The 21,215-nt window shown below is 37.9% G+C and overlaps 1 protein-coding gene across 7 annotated transcripts in view; it reads right to left on the bottom strand.

Moving 5' to 3' along the window:
- Positions 1-21,215, bottom strand: part of ralgapa2 (Ral GTPase activating protein catalytic subunit alpha 2) — a 521,318-nt gene that overhangs the window by 216,789 nt on the left and 283,314 nt on the right. The window contains exon 34 of one of the 7 annotated variants that reach the window (XR_011356000.1): positions 16,629-17,942. The exons of the other annotated variants lie outside the window; for them this stretch is intronic. The gene's annotated coding sequence lies outside the window, so the exon portion shown is untranslated. The remainder of the gene's footprint in view (positions 1-16,628; positions 17,943-21,215) is intronic. 7 annotated transcript variants of the gene reach the window in all.

The following is a 21,215-nucleotide window of genomic DNA, read 5'->3' on the forward strand; positions in this document are numbered from 1 at the left end:
GGAATTCAAAAGAATACTGCTACCCCTCCCACCAGCAGACTCCTCAACAGCAAACACAATCATGGATTCATTTAAGGACTCTTGTGCATTTTTTAATTACCTCTGTATTGCAGTCAGTTTGTTTATATGTACACACTATGTACAGTTTTTTTTGCACTACCAATAAGTGGTGATTCTGCCTCGCCCACAGAAAAATTCTCAGGGTTTTATGTGATGTCATGAATGTACTCTGACAATAAACCTAAAATCTGATATTATAGAAATGGATTGATAAGACGGAGACAGAAAAGTTGTTTCCACTTCAGATTTCTTGTCAGGGTATATACATGACATCACATACAACCCTGAGATTCTTTTTCCTGCAGGCGAGGCAGAATTATTGCTTATTGGTTGCGCAAAAATGTCTATATACATGTAAATAAATAAAGAACTGTACACAGACAACAAATCTAAACAAGCTTACTGTGCACTACAGGGAGAATAAAACAAAATTAATAAAATGCAAAAGTAAGAGTCCTTGATTGAGTTTGTTGTTGAGGAGTATGATGGCAGAGGGGCTGCAGCTCTTCCTGAACCTGGTGGTATGAGTCTTGTACAACCTATATGTCTTTCCTGCTACTTCTTGGTGAGACTAGAACTGGGGGACATAGCTCATGATTCAGGGGAGTAGATTTAGGACAGAGATGAGGAGGACTGCTTTTCGAGAGAATAAATACGTGGAATTTTCTGCCCAAGTAAGCAGTAGAGTCTGTCTCATTAAGTATATGCAAGACTGAGTTGGATAGATGTTTGCATAGTAGGAGAATTAAGGATATTTGGAAAATATGTAGAGCTGTGACGCAGCTGGATCGGCCATGATCTTATTGAATGATGGAACAGGCTCAATGGGCCAGATGACCTCCTCTTGCTCCTAATTCTATTGTTTTTCTGTTCTCTCAAGGTGATGCTAATTCTAAAACTCTTGAACCACTTATCTCAGTTTCTCACCTCATTACAGTAGATAAAAAGGGCATATGGTTAAAAGTTCAAAGCCATTAATTACAACATGGTAATTTAAGTTTTAATACATCTCTGAATAATATTTCCTTCATAACATAGAGTTCAATTTTTAAAATGCTTAATATATCAACAACAATTTATCTTTGTTGAAAGTTTATGTTCATCATATGATAAATTTGGAGCACAGATTTTAGAAATCAATATGTTTATTATCTAACAAACTTCCAATGCAAACATTATATGTAATGTGACATTTTAATTGATCAGCAACTGATACAAATTTATATTTTTAAAATCAGCCCCAATGCTTAATTGCTTGAAAAAGGAAAAACATCAAAATCAATATTAAGTGAACAAAAAACAATAAACACTAATATATAAGTAAGACATACCAGTCATCATAAAATGGATGTAGATATTGTATTTGTGTGCATGTGTGTACATCTCTTTCAAGATATTGAAAAATTGGGGGACATCATGTGATGCCATAGGGTTAGGACGTAGGAATCTGACTCTCCTGTTAAACTAGTTTAAAAAAAGTACAAAATAAGTAATTCAACTTTTGAATTATACTGAAACACTGAAATAATACTTTAAAAATGCCTCAGAAGAAAGTAAAAACTGCTGCAGCCCTACCTGGAGCCCGATGTGAAGAGAAGACTAGAAGAGATCTGAGGCCTTCATTGAGCTTTAAGCAGGAAATTAGCAATCGAGCCGTTCCCTGGGTAAGTGAAGCTGCAGAGGGTTCATCTGCCGACGTTGCTCTCCCACAGTTATGGAGAGAGGGCGTCAAGGAATAACCCGGAAGAGTATTGCACGTGCGTGAGAAGGCGGGACCTTCAGTGACAGTGTCGGAAGAAGAGGAGTTGGGCTTGCAAGGGACTAGCAGCAAAGAAGGTGATGAAGAAGAGGAAGAATGGCAACTTGAAGAGGAGGCATTGAAAGAGTTAAGATTTTTAAAAGCAAAAATAAATGTAAAATAGATGATGCAACCAATTTTTAACAATTACGAGAACTTCAAGGAATGAAATGAAAAATAAACAGTCTTAGATGCAGTGATTAAAATGAAGCGAAAATTAGGTAAACTGGATGGGAAAATAAAGAAGATGCAGGAAGAAATGCACCATGTTGATGATGGAGCGACAAGGTGGAAGGCACTCCTGTTTTGATTATGGAAAATCAAAAGTGTCAACAAAAAGTAGACATACTTGAAAATTTCAGTAGAAGAAATAATATTAAAATAGTGGGTCTTAAAACAGGAGTGGAGGAACAAGACCCAATTAGATTTTTAAAAAAAAATTGATTCTTTAAGTTTTGGAAACATGGAATTTTGAATACCCTACTGAGATTGAAAGAGCTCATAGAGGAAAACTACTTCCAAATCAGAAACTGCATTCTGTGAAAATTAAATCCCTTTGATATCAAGATAGAGAGATCTTAACCCCTGCGACAGCAAGGACAAGAACAAGGAAAGGCCCACTTGAGTATGAGGGGGTAAAGTTCTGTTCTTCCCTGATACAAGTACAGATTTATTAAAGAGAAGAAAATTTAATCCAGTTAAGAAGAAAATTTAATCCAGTTAAGAAGGCTCTTTGGGAAAAGGGATATCGATTCGCAGTGCGTCATCTTGCAACCTTGAGGGCTTTCTTGCCTGGAGGTCAAACTAAGTTCTTTTCAAATTTCATACAAGCAGAAGAATTTGTGCAAGATCTTCCAAGAGCGCAAGTGGAATGAAGAATTAGAGACTCAATTATTGCTACTATGTTTGAGATGGACTGAAGTTTTTCAATGCCTCTGCTGGACTAAATAATTCAGAATAATGATTACTCTCTCCGAGATGATTTTTGGAAAATCTTTATTTCTGAATTAAATTATTAAAGATAAAATGGTAAATGTATCAGGGCATTGAGGGAGGGTGGGGGTATGGGCTAGAGTTGAGTTCTAACTACTACTGGATCATGTGTGTATTTGTGACTTTGATTGTAGCCCATAATAGAGAAAGGTGGTGATTATATGTGTATAATTTAAACAACATTTGTTGGGCGGGGGAGGGGGTATTATTCTGTTAATATATTGTTACAAATGTTGGAACATATATTCTTTAATTGTTTATCTGTTTTTTTTTCTTTATTTGGATTACCAGAGGAAGTGCATGTTGACACATCGGATATTGAGTAATGGAGATAAGGGGAGGAGATATGCAGGTAGAGGTGGAGGAAGTAACATTAAAAGGTTTGAATATGGTTTATTAAGATTAGTAACACAGTTAAAATTGTAAATTTTAATGTAAATAAGTTAAATGGGTTGGTGAAGAAAAAGTGAGTATTCATATATGAAGAAAATGGGAGTTGACAGCTTTTTTGCAAAAAAACCATTGAATTGAAAGAGAACATTTGAAATTAAAAAGAGATTGGGTTGGGTATGTAGTGGTTTCTTTGTTTAATTCTATGGCAATATAGGTTGCGATTTTAATGTAAAAGAATCTTCCAATTAAAATTCAAAATGTTGTGACTGATCCTGCAATTTGAATTTAATTGTTGGTCTGCCTGAAGATTTTGAAGCCAATAATCCAGTGAAACTTTTTTCAAAAGTGGTTATTTGAATTTATTCAAGTGGACATGATTCTTATTCTATAATTGATTTATTTTAATTTCAGCACAGAAGAGGAATATAAACCAATAATTTCGTCTGATCATTCACCCTTACTAATGATAAATGTAATGCCTGATAAAAGAAATCAGTTTATAGATGGGAGACTGAATCCTTTATTACTAAAAAACAGAATATCATAATTAAACTTTAGTGAGTCAGGTATGGAAAGCTTCTTCAAGGTCTCTATTGACTTGGTCATCATCAATTTCAACTTGAACTTCATTTGGTAGCCCTCCAGATGAAATCTCTTCCCTCATCTTTTCTTGATCCCCTTCTTTTTGAAATACAGATGAAGAACCACCATTTTGCTTGATGTTAGGCAATGAATTGGCAAAATCCAAAGCTTCAAATTCATTAGGAAAACAATTGAGATTGATATTGACCATAAAAGACTTTAAGGACTGTTGGGTAATGAAATGCAAATTTATAACCCTTATTCTGCAAAACAGATTTAGCTGGATTGAATTCTTTTCTTCTCTTAGCAATTTCATTACTGAGATAGGCATAGAAAAAATACTCTATTATTCGGAATTACCAAAGGGCCTCGTTGTTCCGTTGCCCTTTGAACTGCCATTTTAAAAATAATTTCTCTGTCTTGATAACGTAGACATTTAATCAAGACATAGCGTGGCGGTCGCCCTGGATATGGTTTTTTCCTTAGAGCTCAATGTACCCTGTCAAGCTCCAAGCCGATTGGAAGGTTTTCTGGTCCCAATATTTCAGGTAACCACTTTTGAAAAAAGTTTCACTGGATTATTGGCTTCAAAATCTTCAGACAGACCAACAATTTTCACATTATCTCTTCTGCTTTCATTCTCCAACATATCAACTTTTTGCAATAAACCCTTCTTCTCAACTTCTGTAAAAGAATCTTCATTCTTGTTAACTATATGCTTACATTGTTCCACATCCATATGGCAGTCATAAAAATCTTCTTCAATTTTCTGAACTTTTATTTTAATTTTATCCACAGATTTATTACATTTTGTCATATCTGTTTTTAATGCAGTTATTTCTTCTTTAATCACTCCCAATTGATTTCTAAAGTCAGCTTGAACCTCAGCAAATTTGGGATCCATTTTTTTGGCTAATTAAATCCATTTTTCAACATTTTTTTCAAAGACCTATTGGTCAAGAAGAGTTGGGGTAACATAGTATGCATCTATTTCACCTATCTCCTACATTTTCTTCTGTTTCTTCTCCTTGAGATTGCTGCACAAAGCTTTCTTCCTCTCCCTCCAATTCTTCTTCATCCTCCTCTGTAGAGGTTGTCAAAAGCTGAAATTCTGATCAGGCTTTTTGTTTCGCCCATGTTCATCTAGCCACTGCTGCTGAGGTCGGGTCCTTGATCCCCGCAGCAGTTGCTTCAACAGCGCGCATGCGCGAAGCTGACTCTGGAGCCATCTCAACAGACTTCTTCTGTGCTCCAGCGCTGCTCTCCCCAGTTCCCCAAGAGGGAGACACAGGAGCCTGGATTCTTACATGCGAAGCCTTCATTGACCGTGGCTGGAGTGGAACTAAAATCGGAGGCTGAATCTTCAAGATAGGCCCAGAATCTTCCAACAGAGTTAATTCAGTTGTAATAGTTTTCTTTGAAGTTTGTTTAGATTTTCTCATAACCATTTTCTGAGACATCTTAGAAGCGTATTTAAAGGCAATTAAAGTTAAAAAGATTTTTAAAAAATTCAAGTATTAATTAATTCTGCCAGGAGAGGCATTTCCGCATCTTCCTTCTATGGCATCGTGCCACGTCCCCTATCTCCAGCTTTGTTCAAATGAGTGCCATTTGCAGAGGCAATTAGGAATAATTTGGAAATTAAGGGATTTAGGGTTGGTCAAGAAGAGCATAAAATTAGTGTATTTGACTAAGTCTGAGACTTCCTTGCAAAAATTATATTTTAAATTGAAAAAATATGGAAAGATTTCTGATTATAAAATAAATTGGGATAAAAGTAAAATTATGCCTCTTACAGAAGGAGATTATAGCCAATGTCAAAGAAATACTCAATTCAAGTGGCCAAAAGTTGGGATTAAATATCTCGGGATTCATATGAATAATTAAAAAAAAAATTCTATACATTGAATTATTTATCATTACTTAAAAAGATTGAAGAAGATTTTAAAAAATGTCTGATTTTACCTTTAACATTGGTAGGAAGGGTTAATTGTGTTAAGATGAATATAGTTCTAAGAATACAATATTTTTCAAACTTTACCTATATTATTACCTCTAAATTTTTTTGAGGAATTAAATAAACATGTAAGGAAATTTCTTTGGAAAGGTAAAATGTCAAGAGTATCTATAAAAAGGTTAACATGGAAATATAAATTGGGAGGCCTACAGTTCCCTAATTATTTTCAAGCAGCTCAAATGAGATTTCTTACTTCTTTTTTTTTGAAGGAGAAGAAAAGACGGCATGGGTTAAAATAGAATTAGATAAAATAAGAGAGGGATCAGCAGGGGAATTCATGGGATTCAAAATTAATAATTGGCGTTAATGAAGCACCATTATTGAAGCATTTGATTAATAAGGTAAATGAAGAAATTGGAACAAAAGTAGGTATATCACTTAAGATGCCTCTGATTCAAAATTGCCTTGTTCCTTTTTCAAAGGACAACCAATTTTTTAAATACTTGGTTTTGAAAAGGGATTAAAAATATTGAAGACTGTTATGAATGAGGCCAATTGATGTCATTTGAACAAATAAGGAATAAACATGGAATAACTAGAAATACTCTCTTCTGTTATTTTCAACTGAGAGGATATTTAAAGGAAAGGTTAGGTCCAGTTATGCTGTTACCTATTTGCAGTGAGTTGGAAACTCACATTAGGAGGGGAAATATTAAGAAGTTTACTCCTGCAATGTATCTTTTATTACAAACAGGAACTCTTAAACATGGAGTTTATAAGTCCAGATAGAGGAGGGAGTGGATTTGAATATTATAATTGATGAGCAAAGATGGTCAGATCTCTGTTGAGACCATATGATAAACACTATTAATGTAAGATACAGATTAGTTCAACATTTCTTTTTCATCAGCTATATCTTACACTATAAAAATTGAACAGAATGAAATCAGATTTATCAGATCAATGTTTTAGGTGTGGTGAGGAGTTGGGAACTTTCTTGCGTTCAACTTGGTTATGGCCCGAAGTAAGACCTTTCTGGATGGACTTAAGAATTTTTTTTTTTTAAACAGATTACAGGCATTGGATTTCCAGAAAATCCTGATTTATTTTTATAGGGGAATATAGAAGGAACAAGACCTAAATTAAAACTATCAATATACCAATTGAAATTTGTTAAAATAGCACTAGCAGTGAAAAGGAAATATATTGCAGTTACTTGGAAAGATAGAATGCAGAAATTCAAAGTTGTATTCCCTTGGAGAAAATAACATATAATTTGAGAAATAAATAAGGTATATTTTTTTCAAATCTGGCTCCATTATATTCAAATTTTAGGTATAAATATGTAGTATTCCTGTTCCTTGAGACCTGTGCTAATCTTCTCTAAATTCGTTATATAGAAACTCTGGTGGAATTCTGTGTTGGGTAGCAATCCTCTGAGCAATCCATTAATCTTTTCTCTTTCTTTTCTTTTACATTACTATATATTCTTATAATAAACTTCTTTGGGGGGGGGGCGGTGTTTAAGGGGGAGGATACAGGGTGGGGGAAGGGGTGGGATTATGTAATGATTGCAACCTTCTTAAATTTAAATTTCTATTGTTATATATTAATTGTTTATTCATTACATGTGTGGAAATGTTTTTAAATGTTAAAAACCAGATATTGAAAAGTTGTACACTATTTTGTGTAGTGGATAATTCCAACAGGACACTGGACAAACAGCTATGATTAGAAACCATGACTGATATTCTATCCCAAGTTCAGGGTGCAGCAGCAAATTAAACACTGTTATTCTGCGACCGGTCAATATTATGTCAGGCTGTTTGGCTCAGTTAAACCAATGAGCAATCATAGCACTTGTAAACATAATTCCGACTTGACAGATTCATACTAATTGCAAACAAGTCTGCAAATGCTTGCAGTGATCTGAAAAATGTTATGATTGTTATACTCTTTGGGTCTTTTAATTTATCAGTAAAGGGGTTCCATCTCCAATATTTTCATGTTGACAAGAATCATGAATAACTGTACTTTTCTCTCATGAAATATTGAGAAGATAGTCACCTTTGTTTATCCCCCCCACCCCAGTTCATGCTGCAAACTCCTTTCCTTAAACACAGACCAGAATTCTCTGCACAACTATTTGAAACTGAATGAGACTTTTAGTAGCTTCAAGGTGACATATCTATGTTATCCATAAGTTTGTTTTAATTCTACCTCTTATATTGCTCTACTCTGTTTTCCCTCTGCTTGTTTACTGTTGAAACCTTCATCCATGCCTTTGATATCTCTAGAATTTAATATTCCATTGTCACCTTGGCCAATGTCTGTCTGTCTAATTCTCCAAATGCCTCACACCATCCAAAGCTCTGGTGCCTGCCCAAATCCACATTAAATCCTATCCACCCATCATCTCAGACCCTCAAGAGCGCCAGAACAATATTATAGATTTAAAATTTTCAAGTTGCTTTTTAAAATCTCTCCATTGTCATCCTTCCTTATCTTGGCAATCTACTCCAGCTCAATGATCATTGGAAATAATTGTACTCCGAAAATTCTAGTATTTAGAATATTTCCAAATTTAACATCACCATCAGCCATGTCTTTGGCCATCAAGGCTTCTGGAATTCCCTCCACGAAACTCTCAACAGCTTTTTTTCTTATTAAAGTTCAGCTTTCATCAAATGTTGAAATGCTTTTGTTTGGCCCTGTGAAGTGCCTTTGAATGATTTTTGGAGGTGCTATTTAAATGCTTGCAGTTATCATCGTTGCCCAATTACACCCAGGTCTGGAACATGAATGATCAGTTGGAAAAGAAAAATTAACAAATGCACAAATATGTGGTGATATTTTCTCGACAAATAAGGGAAGCAATCTTCTTTACAACATGTTTCAATTGCACAACCATACGTTGTTTGGAAATTGAACTGACAACTGTGCTAATACTCTAATCATCATTCTAGAACATGCCTTGCCAGTGCACTCACAACCTAGAAAAAAACATCTTGTATAGCTACCTTCCTCTGACGTAGTGCAAGTCACTTTTTTAATCAATTAACTGAGGCAAGCAGAAAAAGGAACCTGAACATATTGTACTCAAAACAACAGATGGCCAAGGATTGGATTACAGGTACATGAAGTCCATGAAAAGATTTATCTGGTATTCAATCTTGTAGCTGTATTATTATTGCATTCACTACTCTTAAACCAAAGGCTGAAAATTTAGACATTAATTTCACCTCATATTATGTTTCAGGAGGGAGATTTGGAAAGAAAATGAAGGTAAATGCTCAAAAAGGTTTTTTTTTGCAGAGGCGATTAAACCAATAATCTAGCCTGAAATTTCAATGATTTGCAAAATAATCCTTTCCTTCACCATTCAGACCTCCCTATCATTATTACTTATCCCACTCTAAAAGGCATAATCATCAGTCTGGGAACATTGCTAATGGATGACCACAAGCAGATGGAAAAGGAGAAGCAAAAACAAGCCAGCAGATTCCAATCCAATTTCCTGTCTCCCTCCCATTATCTGATGCAAAGCTTATTACACCTGCCTTTGGAACCATAGCTTAGTTTTGAGCTTGTGTGCCATCACCTTGATGATGAAATCAACATTTAGCACATTGCAACTAATTTCCCATATTTTCTCACAACACAAGGATAACCCACTGGGTCGATGTCAGCACTTGTCCCATTCTTTTTACCCTGTGCTTCCTTCTTCATCACCTGCTAATCAGAAAGTCCGGAACATTCAGAGACAATTAAGAAAATTAAAACACATTATAAAGTTAAATGATCAAGAACTTTAAACCACACTTCATGCATTAAAACAAATAGTGTTTTATTTGCCCTTCTTCCTCACAGCTGTTTTGTTCCATTTAAATCAATGGATTTTCAGTTCCTTTGCCAGATCTAACCTGGCTCAGAAACTGAGGAGTCCAGCCAGTTCCTCCTCTGTGCTGGAGTCTTCATGGATTCAAATTGCTGACATTCCCATAAAGTCCTAACCAGACATTGTATCATCTGGGTTTATAAATGACCATGCAGAAGCACCAATGGAGGAAGTACACACAAAATTTCAGATCACACTGACATAGCGTACCCAGTAACTTCTCATTGATTAAAAAAAACTTTCCATGGAAATTTAACGGGAAGAACCAATGATGAATACACAGGAGAAGCTGAAAAAAGGGCAGATCAATTTGGAAAAAAGGGCAGATCAATTTGGAAAAAAAAAGAGAATTTCAGCTAAATGTCCCCAACATTCCTGGGGACAATAGAACCATAGAGCGCTGCATAACAGAAAGACCAATTGGGCCATCTTTCCTGTGCTACACTATTATTCTGCCTCGTCCCATTAGCCTGCACCTAGACCATAGCTGTCCGTACCCCTCCTATCCATATACCTATTCTTAAATGTCAAAAATCGAGCCTGTATTCACCACTTCCACTGGCAGCTTGTTCCACATTCTTGCCACTCTCTGTATGAAGTTCCTCCTAATGTTCCCTTTAAACATCTCACCTTTCACCCTTAATCAATGCCCTCTAGTTCTTGTCTCACCTAATCTCAGTAGGCACTTTCAGGTGTTTCACGGAAGATCACAGGCCGGCAGTTGCGGCTAGGGGAGTGCAGCTGGCACGTTCAGGTAGCTGCGGAGAGGATGCCTTTCTGTCACTTGAACGTGCCAACTGATGGATAGCTGTCTACCAGCGATTGCCGGCTCATCGGGACTGTGGCCTAGTCCCACAGTCATTTGCATGACTGACAAACAATTATCAAGACACAAAAAAGAGCTCAGCCAAAAAAACAAACAAATTAATGGTATATTTTGAGTTTGCATCTAGCGCATTTCTTATTTGCGGCTGTACAAATGAATTTCACCCTGCATCCCTCAGGTTCCCAATCAATTTTCATTTGAATAATTGGACTGTTGATTGTACCACTGACAGCGCAAATAAAAAAAAGAACAACCCTGACAGTAAACCAAACATTTCCTAAAGTATGTTGCACACTTATCAACCCATTGCGCGAGATGTACATTATGGCATCGCTGCTGCAATAAGTTTGGATGGTGGATACCTCCTGAGTGGCGCTGCCGGTCTCTCCCCTCGCCTGCCCGACTCGCGCTGCCGGTCTCCTGCCCGCCCAACTCGAGCTGCCGGTCTCCTGCCTGCCCGACTCGTGCTGCCAGTCTCCTGCCCGCCCGACTCGTGCTGCCGGTCTATCCCTCTCGCCCGCCCGACTCGCACTGCCGGTGCCTCCCCCTCGCCCCCGTCACCCACCCGACTCACACTGCCGATGCCTCCCCCTTGCCTGCCGGACTTGCGCTGCCGGTGCTGTGAGCAAAAAAAACCCACGGAAACCCAGAGTCGACAGCCAGAGTAAAACGCCCGCTTGCATCTATACCCCTCATAATGTTGTACACTTCTAAGAAAACTCCCCTCATTCTTCTCCGATCTAGGGAATAACGTCCGAACCGGTTTAACCTTTTCCTTTAACTTAGTTCCTCAAGTCCTGGCAACATCCTTATACATCTTCTCTATACTCTGTAAATTGTGGATGGCTGTAAATTGTGTACATGATATAACATGTTGGTCTGTTCACAGAAGAAGATTCTTATTGTACTAGGCATCTTATGACAAATAAATAAACAATGTTATCGAAAGTGTCATGCTGCACTTGCACTACAGTTCTCTGTGGGCAGGTTATTCTGTACTAATATAGCTCAATCTACACATATCACAATTGTTGTTAAATGGAAACCACAGTATGAGCAGGCATTTGGTTATGGAAGTATTTAAAGGGGAAACAGTTGTAAAAATGATTTATTTTCACTATTTGCCACCTATGCAATATGTATTTGGTTGAAACAGAAAATTGTGAATTGTGAAATGGCTTTAAACCATCTGAGATCATAAAGAGTTGGGAGATCAGAAAAACTGACAGAAAGTAAAATTTAAACATGGAAAAGATGAACACTGCATTCAATAAAGCTTTATAAGGAGAGATAACACAGAAATGTGGACACAAATACAAGACTTTGCAATGAAATGAACAATGAAGAAACAGCTCAGATTTTTGCCTTATAAATGAAGTCTAAAAGCAAAGAGGCAATACCAATTTTATGCAAATTAGATTTTAAGATTCAGAGAGACAAAGTCTTAAAGCTTTAATTATATAAGATCCCAGAAATGGGATCTGCAGACAGTTGCAGGTGATGTAGAAGGATTTTCAAAAGTTTATACCACAGGATATGAGACATCAGATGAAACAAAGTCATGCTATTTTTATTTAGATAGAAAAGATATCACTAACACTCTACAAAAGTAAAGGATAACAGATCTTTGTTTTGCATAGATCACCGATGAGTATTTTTGTTTTGGTGGGTGGGGTGGGGGGGGGGGGGTGGATGGCGGGGAAGAGACCAGGTGATTATTTTAAATTACTGTCTTAAAAAAAATGAAAATGCTACATGTTCCAACACATCATCAGAAACTGTTGGAAACAAAATGCATATTACTCTTGAAAAAAAGTGATTTTTTTTTGCATCATTTGGAAAGGAAAATAGATTTCATTCAAAAAGTCTGGTTCAGCATATGGCCAAAATTACTTCCACTAATGTTTCAAAAATCTTCAATTTCCAGTAGAAAATTGATTCACCTTAAAAATGTGAAGGAGTAGTGGGGAAGATAAGCATCAACCCTTCAAAACTACTGTTCTAAGTCCTTGAAAATATGATGAACTCTGATGTCCACATCACCTAGAAAATACAAGTTGGTCCAACAACCAAATGCATCTGTTCCACTATTCAATTAAATAGTGATCTTGGCTGATTTTTACCTCATTTATATTTAATATAAAATATAATCCGTCACACTCTCCCCCACAAAGGAATTTTAACTCTTGTTAAAATTGAGTTATAACTAAACTGACTTTATAATCACTACAATAATAACAAAATACAATATATACCAAGTTATAACAAAATATTCCAATGTTGAGTTGATATTTCTTTACATGTTCAATTTTAACATCTTGACAAACCATCCGCTATTACATTATTTGTATCTTTGATATGATTAATTTACAGATTATATTCTTGTAATATTAAACTCCAGTTTAACAATCTTCTGTTTTTATTCTTCATTTTATTCAAAAACACCAGAGGATTGTGGTCAGTAAATATCACAACTGGTTCATGAGTGGTACCCAGATACACATCAACATTCGGCAGAGCAAGTATTATAGACAACAGTTCCTTCTCAATAGTGGAATAGTTCCCTTGATGAACATTTCATTACGTTTTTATAACAAAACTGCACCTATTGCCTCCTCATTGGCATCCACTACTATAGAAAATTATCTGTCAAATTCAAGAGATTTTAACACAGGGTAATGGCATAGCATCTCCTTTAAAATTTCTGAAGCTCTCTGACAAACTTTAATCCACACAAATTTCTCACCTTTCTTCAACAGATTGGTTAAAGGAAGAGCAACTTCAACAAAATTTCTGCAGAAGTTCCTATAATATCCTGCAATTCCTAAAAACCTTCTCACTGCTTTCTTGCCATTGGGAATAGGAAATTCAAAAATTGCATGCACGTTAGCTTGAATGGGTGCAAGCTACTGTCACATGCTACTGTCACAGTAGCATGTTCAAATTCACTTTCAGCTAAGTTGACAGTTCAGTTTGCTTTGGATAATCTTGCAAACAATTTGTCCAATTCCCTCAGATGTTCTTCCCTTGTGTCACTTTTTGTGACCAAGTCATCAATATAAGCATCTGTTATGTGTCAAATCTTGGATTACCGAACTAATCATCTCTTGGAATGTGTAAGGTAAAAACATCATGAGTTGGGTCCGGAGAAGGAGTCACTCAGTACTAAGGAGTAACAGGATGCAGGTGTGACCTTGTACGCTCAAGATAAGTGTGGCAATAACAAGAATGATGTGCAGCAGACTAACAGAGAAGGGTAGCAACAGCTTATTCATTGGACAATGTAATGGTATGATAATTTACTAAGTGCGTGTCCTGGGGTATAAAAAAACACCACTTGCTGATATCGTTAGAATGCGCCTTCTCCAACTAACACTGTTAGTTGCAAGTGTTACAATCCGGTAATAAAGAACCTTGATTTCGACTCAGTCTGGTGTCTGACTCACTCATTCTCGAACAAAGCAGACCTAACAATTTGGTGACCCCGACGTGATGGGTGAGTGGACACTAGATGATGGTTTCTGTTTTTCTTGACAATCATCTCAGCCGGCTGACAAAAAGGTCCAGAGAAGCCTGTTTTAACAAAATTCTCTCTCTTAAAATCTTTATGATTGTCAGTAAGAACTGGAGATCGGACAAATTAGACGATCATAATTGAAGGTCGTCACCTGCCAGGATTGTAACACGTAAGTGTTTACAGACAAAACTATAAAAGTCCTTAAGGTGTTTTAGTGACATTTGATAAGTGCTTCGCCGACAAACTACTAGAGTTTAAAAAATCTTTATTGTGATGTTGCAAAGTCAAATAGAGTGAGAAGGTGGTCTAAGAACAATTGGGGACCTGAGTTTTCTGCCCTAAACCGGTTATTAAGAGGAGAAATCTCCCACGTGAAGGTTGGGCTTTGAAAGAAAACGAAGGTTCAGGCTTATTGGTCTCCATTGTATAAGACTCGCTTATAAATGTCCGGTAGGTATGATAATGTCTGTACACTTGAAAACTTAAGAATTTATTTCCCAAATTCGCCGTGGTGGAATACCACAGTGGACATTAGAGACCTTGAGACGACAAAAAGAGTACTCAGAGATACCTGCCTAGTGAACAAGGGCGACGACCAAAGACTGCAAAAGCTGTGTCCGGATCAGGTAGGAGATATCAATGAAAAAGTTGACAGAATCTTAAGAGACACACGGTTTATTCGAAATATTTTTGACAAGTTAAATGAAGGTGTTCCCAGCATCACCAAGGAGATAAAGTTACGTTAATTCATAGATTGGTACAGGGAAACTGGACAAAAATATAGCCCAAAAACTTGGTTTCCTAGTTGTAACCTTACTTTCAGACCTATTTGGGAAAACAGAGTGGAAGACGAGCAATCAGAGTATACAGGACAGTCTGAGGTCCACCGGAGGACCAGACTTGGAGACTGTTTCACTAAAAAACTTTTGTCATCCGGCTTGCAAGGAGACATTTTTAAAGGCGATTTTTGTTAACATAGATCCTCTAAACGGACAAGAACCTAAATTAAGAGAGGCATTAGGAAGCGACCCCGCAGCAATGGCTGCACATTTGCCTGCTAAGACCTTTGACCAAGTTATTAGGGAAATTAATCAGGAATTAGAGAAGCGAAATACCAGTAAAGAGGCATTGGAGAAACAAAGAATTCTCCGAAAATGTGTAGATCGCTGGAGGAAGATGGGGTGGTTACCCGGGAGCGCCGAGATGTTCCTGACAGGTGAGGGAAACAAAATTCTAAAGCATAGGGTCTTAGAAAAGCTGGAAGAAACAAAACACAGAAGGGAAAGGAAAAGTGCCTGTTTCCGGTTTCCAGCCACGAAGTGTCCGGGTTTGCTCTCTCCCTCCCTCCTTTCCCCTCCCCCCTCTCTCTTCTCTCCCTCTTCTCTCTTCTCCCCCCCCCTCCTCTCTCACCCACTCCCCCTCCCAATCCCAATCTGTGGCGGTGTTGCCCTGAAATCCCCAGGTGGGGCAGGGCAGAGAAATACAATTTGGTTTTAATTTTGTGCCCACAATTCCAGCTCCGCATCAAATGGGATCCTGTTTTATCCTCTCTCCCTCCCTCTTTCCCGCACCCCCACCATTGTGGGATCAGGGTAGACGATGTGGGCTGACGTGTAGCTCACTCAAGGTGGGAGGGAAGGAAGGAGTGGTGATTCCCAGTGGTGGGAGACCCAATCTGATCCAGACCAGTGATCACAGGATGAGAACCTTTTAAAGGTGTAACCATGAAACGGAAGTGTTATTCTGAAGACTTTTCTCCCAGTGGGGCCAGTGCAAGGCATTTTCTCTCTCTATCTCTCGTGCTCTGTGTATCTGCCTCTCTATCTCTTTCTCTCGCTATGCTCTCTCTCTCTCTCGCTCTCTCTCACAGTCTCTGGATGTATGTGATGTCATGTATGAACTCTGACAATAAATCTCTCTGACATGATCTGGTTTTACAGAGACTTGTCAGGGCAGTCATGCTTCCCCGGGCTCTAAGCCTAATTAAGGTGGCAGGCCATTCCCTACAAAACACAAAGGAAGGGAAAGGAAACACGGCGGCTGACAGAGCAGCCAAACAGGTTACTGGATATCAAGAACCTATACAGGGGATGATTCTGAGGTCCCATGGCAAAAAAGAGGAATTAGAGAGAAGAGAAAATAGTAGTAAGTTGAGTGACCAAAAAGAGAAGGAGGGAGAGGGACCCCCACCAAATATTGAACACCTGATAGAAATACAGGAAAAAGCTAGTCCAAGTGAGAAAGAGGAATGGATGAAACGCGGTGCTACACGACAAGAGATCATCTATGACAATCGGACAGTACATATCTGGCGCTCCCCGATAGGTACGATAGTTGCCCCCCGCCAATTACTTCCGCTATTATTTGAAGAAGCACATGGGCCGACTCACATTAGCGCCACCAAAACTTATAATACGCTTAAACAACATTGGTGGAATCCCCACTTATGCGAGCACATTGACAACTTTAGAGCTGAATGTACTATCTGCAATGGGCATAACCAAAGGATCACCTTACCCCTTACCCCACCCGCTTTCACGATTTCCAGTACCGACATCCCCATGGAAAGAGATCTATATTGACTATACAGATATGGGTACTGACCTTAGGACAAAGGAAGGATACCGATATCTCTTAGTGGCGGTAGATAGGTTCTCACGGTGGTTGGAGGCTGTCCCAACGAAGAGGGAGGATGCGGATAGTGTAATAGGCTGGCTGACGCGAGAGTTGATACCCCGCTACAGGGTCCCCAGCAGAATATGCTCTGATAATGGGTCCCACATTAAGAATGAGCTAATCCGACAGGTTGAAGAATACTTAGGGATCAAACACCGTTTCGGTAGTGTCTATAGGTCTGAGAGCCAGGGGCCAGTAGAAAGGGCAAACAGGACGATAAAAATCCAAATTAGGAAAGGTTTTGGGTGGGACCAGGTTGAATTGGGTCGAGGCATTGCCATTAGTACTGATGTCTATGCGACAAGAGAAGGCCAAAGATACCTTCCTGTCACCACACAAGATTCTAACAGGTCGACCCATGCCCGGTCCAAAGACTGATCCAGCCTGGGTAAAGAATTGGGAAGAAAGGGAAGTGGAACTGGACCATTATATGCAGATGCTGGGTAATATGGTTGCTTTAGTTTCACAACAGGTGGCGAATGCAAATAAGGAGAACCCGGACACTGAAGGAGTTCCAGTGAAGGAGGGAGACCTGGTGTATATCCGTAAACCAGGGAAGGTACATTGGACTGAAATTAAATGGACTGGACCATACATTGTTACTGCCATGACAGACAGGTCGGTAAGAATTGACAAACCAGGGAATAATAATTGGCATCATTTTGCCTTTTGCTCCAAGGCAAAACAACAAGTAGCAAGTATTGGAAAATATGATGAGACTCATGTGGACAATGCCGAGGGCCCTATGGGCATTCCTGCTGATGGGTTGCCAAACAAGCCAACAGAGTAGTTTGGATCCATGCGGGGCCAAAGTTATTCTGAAGATAGATAAAGACAAGGATAGCACCTTCCAGTTCGATCTATGCTGCACTTCTATCTCTAATAACACAGGGCCAGATGGGTCACTCACTAAGGGGCTGACAAAACTTAAGGCATTGGCGAAGGAATTAAAAGCCCAGACTGGAGTCTCTAACCCTGTTTTGTCCTGGTTACATGGAGTGTTTGGGAAATGGGGCACAATGTTGGGACAACTTTTCCTAGGATTGTTCATTTCTGTATCCATTTTTATCACTTGCGGCTGTTGTTGTATTCCATGCATTTGAACGCTGGTCACGAGGACCATTGAGAGAGCCTTTGCCAACCGCGATGAGCTGCCTCCAAAATATCAAGCTCTACAAGCTACGGAGCGGGTCTTTCTCACGTCACAGGAGGCGTCAGAAAATGCTGAGTTCGATCCGGAGTCTGATGGAGAATGCGACAGGGAGGAGGGATTATAAAATAGATTGTAGAACAAATATTACAAAATAGATTGTAGCACAAATGTTAACTTTTATCTTAACTAATTACAAATGCTTAGAAGGGATAGCCAGTTATTTGCTTGGGGGAAAACGGGGAGGAAACTTGTAAACGGGCAGTGGGATTGGGGAAAAGGATGGGGGGTATACGCTAAAGAGGGTTGGGGGGAGCCCTCGCCCACCAGCCGAAAAACCCCGTGAACAGAACCTGTATAGAGCTTGGCAATAATAGGCGAACTAATGTAACACGGTGGTAGCATAGTCAGGGCAAGATTGTCCTCTAAAGAGGACAAAGGAGGGATTGTAAGGTAAAAACATCATGAGTTGAGACCGGAGAAGGAGTCACCCAGTACTAAGGAGTAACAGGATGCAGGTGTGACCTTGTACGCTCAAGATAAGTGTGGCAATAACAAGAATGATGTGCAGCAGACTAACAGAGAAGGGTAGCAACAGCTTATTCATTGGACAACGTAATGGTATGATAATTTACTAAGTGCGTGTCCTGGGGTATAAAAAAAACACCACTTGCTGATATCGTTAGAATGCGCCTTCTCCAACTAACACTGTTAGTTGCAAGTGTTACAATCCAGTAATAAAGAACCTTGATTTCGACTCAGTCTGGTGACTGACTCACTCATTCTCAAACAAAGCAGACCTAACAAATGTTGCAGGAGTATTTTTCCATCCAAAAGGTAACACATTATATTTGTACAAACCAGACAGTGTCACAAAAGCAGAAATAATTCTTTCTCTGTTTGTTGGAGGCACACACCAATAACCCTTCAACAAACAAATCCACTTCAGTACGATATTTAGCTTTCCCAATTTTATCAATACAATCAATTCTAGGAATAGGATAAGCATCCATTTTAGTTACTGAATTAACCTTCCTGTAATCTGTAGAGAATCTAACAATTCCATCTGTTTTAGGTACCAGAACACAAGGAGAATTCCAATCTGAGTTTGAAGCTCTAATGATATTATGCATACCTCTTGCATTTCAAATGAGATCTCTTTTGTGAAGTGACCTACACCCCAAACCCCCCACAATCTATCTCTTTTGGACATATTTATATATAATATAAAATATAATATAACCTGTCACATCACAAACACCTGTGAAGCCAAATGTCCCAAACATTATGGTGCCCTGAAACTATAAAAAGTGCTATAATTTCTACATTTGGTCAAACCAAAAAGTATTCAAATAACTTTGATTAAAGTGTGGAATGTGCACTTTAATCACATGTGAATTGTTTGAATACATATTTAAAACTATGGAGCACAGTTATGGAGAGCACTGTATAGCATCCACGACAGTTGGGTGAATTTAAATGCAGGTAATTAATTAAATCTGAGTATTTTTGCTTGAAAAGATCAGTATCAGTAACAATACAAAACTAATACATTGACTTAATAAAATCTATCAGGTTCACCAATTTTCTTCAAGCAAGACAAACCTATTGCTCTTACGCAATCTTTCCCTAGATTCACAAGAAGAGTAGACTCTTCATTTCCCTCCAAAATGATCTAGTAATTAGGGATATGTAATAAACACCAATCCAGAGAGTCATGCCCATGTCAAGAATGCAGAAATTGCAAAGATGAAAACATTTTGAACAGAATACAGGTAGAATATAAAGGTTTTCAGGCATACTCAGAGAAAAAAAATTGCTAAAAGCAATCTGGATCACTAAAAACAGAGGTGAGTGATATTGCAATTGTGGGGGGGGGGGCGGGGGGTGAGGAGGGGGGGGGGAATAGGAAATGACAGGCTTGCTAACCTAGTTTCTATTAGTTTTCAGAGAACAACATGAGTGTGGAAAAATTAAAATAGAAGGGATGTAATTACTACAAATAAATATGATAAACATGGAGAAAATAATGTGGCCCAAGGAAGAGCTTTCTTTAGGATTTGTTAATTTACAGCTCTAAAGTATTTAAAAAAAATGTAGATTTGGAAATTATAGATGTTTCAACACTATATTCCAAAGATTGGAAAATTTCCAATTGGTATTAATTAAGAAAGGTAAGAGAAATTTACTAGTAAATTATAATTCAATATGTCCAATGTCAATTGTGGAAGTGGCACTGGCTCCTTTTGTTAAGAACAGAGTAATTAACCACAAGTGGAAGGAGTCAACATAGATTCATGAGGATAAAACTAACATGGCAGATAAAGAACATCTTTGGATTAAGTGAATTTACAGAAAACATTTGATAAGAGTAAGTTGACCCAATAGAATTGGAGATATTGTATTGACACTAGTAGGGAATTGATTGAGGTGGAATAATAAGTAGTCTCATTGATGGTGTGGATATATGGTTATGACAAAATATTGCTCCAAAGGGAGGCATTAAGTAATGAACAATGAACAAAGAGGATCAAATAGATTAATCACATTAGACATGTGTGTATATAAAGAACTTCACTATGTGCACTTCTTCCTGCACAACATGACTCCCTGCTGCCAGGTTTCTGTCATAATTTGGCTCAATGTTTCCTCATTACTATTTCTGTCCTCAAATGTAATGGGTTTTGTCTCTAAAACATGCTCTTGGTTGACAGCAATTATGCACAAAGATCTATTAACCCAAAGAAAATGCTTTTGGAAAATGTTTTCCAGCTGCCATTTTTGTCACCAATGCAAATTTCTCATCTCCAAATAAAGTTTTAAAAATGGACACAGAAAATATAAATATTTCACTGTATTTCCTTTGCAATATATCTTCAACATTTCCAATTTTATCATTTTAATGTCTCAAACTGTTCCTGAGGCTTGATATTTTGACCCACAGATAAGTTGTCAGTCTCCAAATAAGGGCTGTGCCAAATAGACAAATACAATATTGTGAATTAACTTTCATCAAATGACTTTAAAGACACAGGAGATCTCAAAGGCTCTGTGGGGAAAAAAATGTCACGAAAGAAAGAGTCTGAAAATACACTGGTTGTTTTTACTTTGCTTTGTATAATTTTTTTTAAAGTGAATTGGGCTAACAAGAGATTGGAATTATTTACATGATTTATCATGTTTCATGTTGTTTAAAAACCAAGCTGATATTGAACTATACAAATTTAGAATATGTACTCAAGACTTAATATCTGTATAACCCTTCTATGAAATGGGATCACTTCCCATTAACATGCAATCTGCTTCCTTTTCTAATTTTATTTACATTTTTAAACATCTTTGCTCTTTGCCCACTTTGAATATGA

This window comes from Narcine bancroftii, chromosome 4, assembly GCF_036971445.1.
Source record: "Narcine bancroftii isolate sNarBan1 chromosome 4, sNarBan1.hap1, whole genome shotgun sequence".
NCBI lineage: Eukaryota > Metazoa > Chordata > Chondrichthyes > Torpediniformes > Narcinidae > Narcine > Narcine bancroftii.